General features: G+C 41.0%; 1 pseudogene; it reads left to right on the top strand.

The window, feature by feature from the left end:
- Positions 1–5771: 5771 nt before the first annotated feature.
- LOC139755804 (transcription initiation factor TFIID subunit 13 pseudogene) lies at positions 5772–6495 on the top strand (annotated as a pseudogene).
- The last annotated feature ends 664 nt before the right edge of the window (positions 6496–7159 follow it).

Here is a 7159-nt window from a genome sequence, read left to right on the forward strand (position 1 = left end):
CTTAAACATACAGGAGGGTGACAGGCGTGCAAGGAATAGAGTGCATTAGAACGATGTGTTATACCTTGGTGGACGTGCTGTGAATGGATTGAACCAGGGCATGTGAAGTATCTGGGATAAACCATGGAAAGTTTTGTGGGGCCTGGATGTGGGAATGGGAGCTGTGGTTTCGGTGCATTAAAGATAACAGCTAGAGACTGAGTGTGAACAAATGTGGCCTGTGTTGTCGTTTCCTGGCGCTACCTCGTGCACACGCTGTGGGAGTGGGGTGCTGTTTTTCATGTGTAAACGGTGTGGTGGCAGGAATGGATGAAGGCAGCATGTATGAATATGTACATATGCATATATGTATATGTCTGTATGTGTATATATGTATACGTTGAAATGTATAGGTATGTACATGTCCATGAGTGGGCGTTTATGCATATACTTGTGTATGTGGGTGAGTTGGACCATTTTTTCGTCTGTTTCCTTGCTCTACCTCGCAAACGTAGGAGTCAGCGTCAAAGTATAAGTAAATAATATATAAGGGGATAAGAGTGAGTGCTCAAATTACAGAGGTATAAGTTTGTTGAGTATTCCTGGTAAATTATATGGGAGGATATTGATTGAGAGGGTGAAGGCATGTACAGAGCATCAGACTGGGGAAGAGCAGTGTGGTTTCAGAAGTGGTAGAGGATGTGTGGATCAGGTGTTTGCTTTGAAGAATGTATGTGAGAAATACTTAGAAAAGCAAATGGATTTGTATGTAGCATTTATGGATCTGGAGAAGGCATATGATAGAGTTGATAGAGATGCTCTGTGGAAGGTATTAAGAATATATGGTGTGGGAGGCAAGTTGTTAGAAGCAGTGAAAAGTTTTTATCGAGGATGTAAGGCATGTGTACATGTAGGAAGAGAGGAAAGTGATTGGTTCTCAGTGAATGTAGGTTTGCGGCAGGGGTGTGTGATGTCTCCATGGTTGTTTAATTTGTTTATGGATGGAGTTGTTAGGGAGGTGAATGCAAGAGTTTTGGAAAGAGGGGCAAGTATGAAGTCTGTTGGGGATGAGAGAGCTTGGGAAGTGAGTCAGTTGTTGTTCGCTGATGATACAGCGCTGGTGGCTGATTCATGTGAGAAACTGCAGAAGCTGGTGACTGAGTTTGGTAAAGTGTGTGAAAGAAGAAAGTTAAGAGTAAATGTGAATAAGAGCAAGGTTATTAGGTACAGTAGGGTTGAGGGTCAAGTCAATTGGGAGGTGAGTTTGAATGGAGAAAAACTGGAGGATGTGAAGTGTTTTAGATATCTGGGAGTGGATCTGGCAGCGGATGGAACCATGGAAGTGGAAGTGGATCATAGGGTGGGGGAGGGGGCGAAAATTCTGGGAGCCTTGAAGAATGTGTGGAAGTCGAGAACATTATCTCGGAAAGCAAAAATGGGTATGTTTGAAGGAATAGTGGTTCCAACAATGTTGTATGGTTGCGAGGCGTGGGCTATGGATAGAGTTGTGCGCAGGAGGATGGATGTGCTGGAAATGAGATGTTTGAGGACAATGTGTGGTGTGAGGTGGTTTGATCGAGTAAGTAACGTAAGGGTAAGAGAGATGTGTGGAAATAAAAAGAGCGTGGTGGAGAGAGCAGAAGAGGGTGTTTTGAAATGGTTTGGGCACATGGAGAGAATGAGTGAGGAAAGATTGACCAAGAGGATATATGTGTCGGAGGTGGAGGGAACGAGGAGAAGAGGGAGACCAAATTGGAGGTGGAAAGATGGAGTGAAAAAGATTTTGTGTGATCAGGGGCCTGAACATGCAGGAGGGTGAAAGGAGGGCAAGGAATAGAGTGAATTGGAGCGATGTGGTATACCGGGGTTGACGTGCTGTCAGTGGATTGAATCAAGGCATGTGAAGCGTCTGGGATAAACCATGGAAAGCTGTGTAGGTATGTATATTTGCGTGTGTGGACATATGTATATACATGTGTATGGGGGTGGGTTGGGCCATTTCTTTCGTCTGTTTCCTTGCGCTACCTCGCAAACGCAGGAGACAGCGACAAAGCAAAAAAAAAAAAAAAAAATATATATATATATATATATATATATATATATATATATATATATATATATATATATATGGAATTCATCTTGTATGATCATTTTATCCCTCTGTAGAGCTTTGAATTGGAATTATATTATTTAGATAGAAATAATCTGCTTCTTAAGAATGAAGATTTTTTACATCTTTGTATATAATGGCATCCATATATGTAGTTAGTAGAACTCGTAGTGAAATTGATGTTTGTCTTGTTTTTTACATTGTTATTTTTTTATGTACTCCAGTACATTGCAGCTGAGGCCCTTGTATATGATTATGAATATGAAGAAACCTGTATTAAGTAATAGGAAGGTATGAACATTTATAAACCCTAGTATGTAATTTATCCCTGGGGATAGGGGAGAAAGAATACTTCTCACGTATTCCCTGCGTGTCGTAGAAGGCGACTAAAAGGGAAGGGAGCGGGGGGCTGGAAATCCTCCCCTCTCATTTTTAATTTTCCAAAAGAAGGAACAGAGAAGGGGGCTAAGTGAGGATATTCCCTCAAAGGCTCAGTCCTCTGTTCTTAACGCTACCTCGCTAACGCGGGAAATGGCGAATCGTGTGAAAAAAAAAAAAAAAAAAAGTATGTAATTTATTATCCCTGGGGATAGGGGATTAAGAATACTTCCCACGTATTCCCTGCGTGTCGTAGAAGGCGACTAAAAGGGGAGGGAGCGGGGGGCTGGAAATCCTCCCCTCTCGTTTTTTTTTTTTAATTTTTCCAAAAGAAGGAACAAAGGGGGCCAGGTGAGGATATTCCAAAAAAGGCCCAGTCCTCTGTTCTTAACGCTACCTCGTTAACGCGGGAAATGGCGAATAGTTTTATATATATATATATATATATATATATATATATATATATATATATATATATATATATATATATATTTTTTTTTTTTTTTTTTTATACTTTGTCGCTGTCTCCCGCGTTTGCGAGGTAGCGCAAGGAAACAGACGAAAGAAATGGCCCAACCCCCCCCATACACATGTACATACACACGTCCACACACGGAAATATACATACCTACACAGCTTTCCATGGTTTACCCCGGACGCTTCACATGCCTTGATTCAATCCACTGACAGCACGTCAACCCCTGTATACCACATCGCTCCAATTCACTCTATTCCTTGCCCTCCTTTCACCCTCCTGCATGTTCAGGCCCCGATCACACAAAATCCTTTTCACTCCATCTTTCCACCTCCAATTTGGTCTCCCTCTTCTCCTCGTTCCCTCCACCTCCGACACATATATCCTCTTGGTCAATCTTTCCTCACTCATTCTCTCCATGTGCCCAAACCATTTCAAAACACACTCTTCTGCTCTCTCCACCACGCTCTTTTTATTTCCACACATCTCTCTTACCCTTACGTTACTTACTCGATCAAACCACCTCACACCACACATTGTCCTCAAACATCTCATTTCCAGCACATCCATCCTCCTGCGCACAACTCTATCCATAGCCCACGCCTCGCAACCATACAACATTGTTGGAACTACTATTCCTTCAAACATACCCATTTTTGCTTTCCGGGATAATGTTCTCGACTTCCACACATTTTTCAAGGCTCCCAAAATTTTCGCCCCCTCCCCCACCCTATGATCCACTTCCGCTTCCATGGTTCCATCCGCTGACAGATCCACTCCCAGATATCTAAAACACTTCACTTCCTCCAGTTTTTCACCATTCAAACTCACCTCCCAATTGACTTGACCCTCAACCCTACTGTACCTAATAACCTTGCTCTTATTCACATTTACTCTTAACTTTCTTCTTCCACACACTTTACCAAACTCCGTCACCAGCTTCTGCAGTTTCTCACATGAATCCGCCACCAGCGCTGTATCATCAGCGAACAACAACTGACTCACTTCCCAAGCTCTCTCATCCCCAACAGACTTCATACTTGCCCCTCTTTCCAAGACTCTTGCATTTACCTCCCTAACAACCCCATCCATAAACAAATTAAACAACCATGGAGACATCACACACCCCTGCCGCAAACCTACATTCACTGAGAACCAATCACTTTCCTCTCTTCCTACACGTACACATGCCTTACATCCTCGATAAAAACTTTTCACTGCTTCTAACAACTTGCCTCCCACACCATATATTCTTAATACCTTCCACAGAGCATCTCTATCAACTCTATATATGTATATGTCTTTGTATGTATATATATGTATATGTTGAAATGTATAGGTATGTATAGGTGCATGTGGATATTCATTTGTATGTGGGTGGGTTGGGCCATTTTTTCATTTGTTTCCTTGCGCTACCTCGCTAATGCGGGAGACAGCGACAAAGTATAATAAATAAATAAATAAATATATATATATATATATATATATATATATATATATATATATATATATATATATATATATATTTATTTATTTATTTATTATACTTTGTCGCTGTCTCCCGCATTAGCGAGGTAGCGCAAGGAAACAAAAGAAAAAATGGCCCAACCCACCCACATACAAATGAATATCCACATGCACCTATACATACCTATACATTTCAACATATACATATATATACATACAAAGACATATACATATATACACATGTACATAATTCATACTTGCTGCCCTTATTCATTCCCGTTGCCACCCTGCCACACATGAGATGACAAACCCCTCCCCCGCACGCACACGAGGTAGCGTTAGGAAAAGACAACAAAGGCCACATTTGTTCACACTCAGTCTCTAGCTGTCATGTATATTGCACCGAAACCACAGCTCCCTTTCCACATCCAGGCCCCACAAAACTTTCCATGGTTTACCCCAGATGCTTCACATGCCCTGGTTCAATCCATTGACAGCATGTCAACCACATCATTCCAATTCACTCTATTCCTTGCACACCTTTTACCCTCCTGAGTGTTCAGGCCCCGATCGCTCAAAATCTTTTTCACTCCATCCTTCCACCTTCAAGTTGGTCTCCCACTTCTCCTCATTCCATCCACCTCTGACACATATATCCTCTTTGCTAATCTTTCCTCACTTATTTTCTCCATGTAACCAAACCATTTCAATACACCCTCTTCTGCTCCCTCAACCACACTCTTTCCATTACCACACATTTCTCTTATCCTTTCATTACTCAATCAAACCACCTTACACCACATTTTGTCCTCAAACATCTCATTTCTAACACATCCACCCTCCTCTGCACAGCCCTATCTATCGCCCATGCCTCACAACCATATAACACTGTTGGAACCACTATTCCTTCAAACATACCCATTTTTGCTTCCCGAGATAACGTTCTCGCCTTCCACACATTCTTCAACACTCCCAAAGTTTCTCCATTCAAACTTACTCCCCAATTTATCCTTTCACACACCTTACCAAACTTTGTTACCAACTTCTGCAGTTTCTCACCCGGATCATCCACCAGCACTGTACCATCAGTGAACAACAACTGCTGACTCACTTCCCAAGCCCTCTCTCACTCACAAAAGATTTCATATTTGCCCCTCTCACCAAGACTCTTGCATTCTCCTCCCTAACAATCCCATCTATAAGCAAATTTAACAATCATGCACCCCTGCTGGAAACCGATATATATGGGGGATATATATATATATATATATATATATATATATATATATATATATATATATATATATATAAACAATATTAGCATTAGCAAAGCATCATAGTAGTTATAATGTTTCGTGTTTTCGGAAAGTTTCTCAATTAGATTGTTGTGTTGGTTGTAAAGCGTAATTCCATGACAGTCTTTTATGTTAGGCGTTGGCTAATGGTGATTAGCAGCATGGGAGAAAATTAAAGCTCCTTAATGTTTGCAGTCCTTTTTATCAATAATGCAAGTACAGTAGAGTTAAAATTTGAATGAGCTGACAAGATAATAACCTAGTGCTGCGTAAGGAGTTTGTATAAATAGTGGAGTTATTTGGACAGATTCATAAGTATTGTAAGGAAGGGAAAAAGACATGGCTGCTGTTGATGATGGTTTTGATCAGTATGAAGAGGAAGAGACTGGGGAGACTCAGGCAGAGGCAACCATTTCTTCTGGAACAGGAGGACGCAAAAGACTCTTTTCCAAGGAACTTCGGTGCATGATGTATGGATTTGGAGATGATCAGAATCCATACACAGAGAGTGTTGATCTTCTGGAGGATCTTGTCACTGAATTTATAACTCAAATGACTCAGCGAGCAATGGAAGTTGGTCGATCAGGAAGAGTTCAAGTCGAGGATGTAATGTATTTAGTAAGAAAAGACAAGAGAAAGTATGCAAGAGTTCATGACCTTCTCAACATGAATTAAGAACTGAAGAAGGCTAGGAAGGCTTTTGATGAAGTAGAATATGCAGGAGTTTAGAACACACTGTGAGAGACTAGTATGCATTTTCAATTACCATAATATCATAATTACTTTCTTTGTTGGATCATTGAGGTTTACTTGAAAAAATTTTGCCATAGCCAGAGGTTGAACCATTATGTGACATTCATTTTTTCATTCATTTCAAGCTAGAAGTTTCAGTTTTCTAAATTGTTTCTTACATTTTTCATATGTATATATATGTATGTGTGTGTGTGTGTATATGTGCGTATGTATGTGTATGTGTGTGTATGTGTATATGTATATATATATGTATATTATCCCTGGGGATAGGGGTGAAAGAATACTTCCCACATATTCCTCGCGTGTCGTAGAAAGCGACTAGAGGGGACGGGAGCGGGGGGCCAGAAATCGTCCCCTCCTTGTATTAACTTTCTAAAATGGGAAACAGAAGAAGGAGTCACGCGGGGAGTGCTCATCCTCCTCGAAGGCTCAGAGTGGGGTGCCTAAATGTGTGTGGATGTAACCAAGATGTGAAAATAGGAGAGATAGGTAGTATGTTTGAGGAAAGGAACCTGGATGTTTTGGCTCTGAGTGAAACGAAGCTCAAGGGTAAAGGGGAAGAGTGGTTTGGGAATGTCTGGGGAGTAAAGTCAGGGGTTAGTGAGAGGACAAGAGCAAGGGAAGGAGTAGCAATACTCCTGAAACAAGAGTTGTGGGAGTATGTGATAGAATGTAAGAAAGTAAATTCTCGATTAATATGGG

This window comes from Panulirus ornatus, chromosome 20 (assembly GCF_036320965.1).
Source record: "Panulirus ornatus isolate Po-2019 chromosome 20, ASM3632096v1, whole genome shotgun sequence".
NCBI classification, from domain to species: Eukaryota; Metazoa; Arthropoda; class Malacostraca; order Decapoda; family Palinuridae; genus Panulirus; species Panulirus ornatus.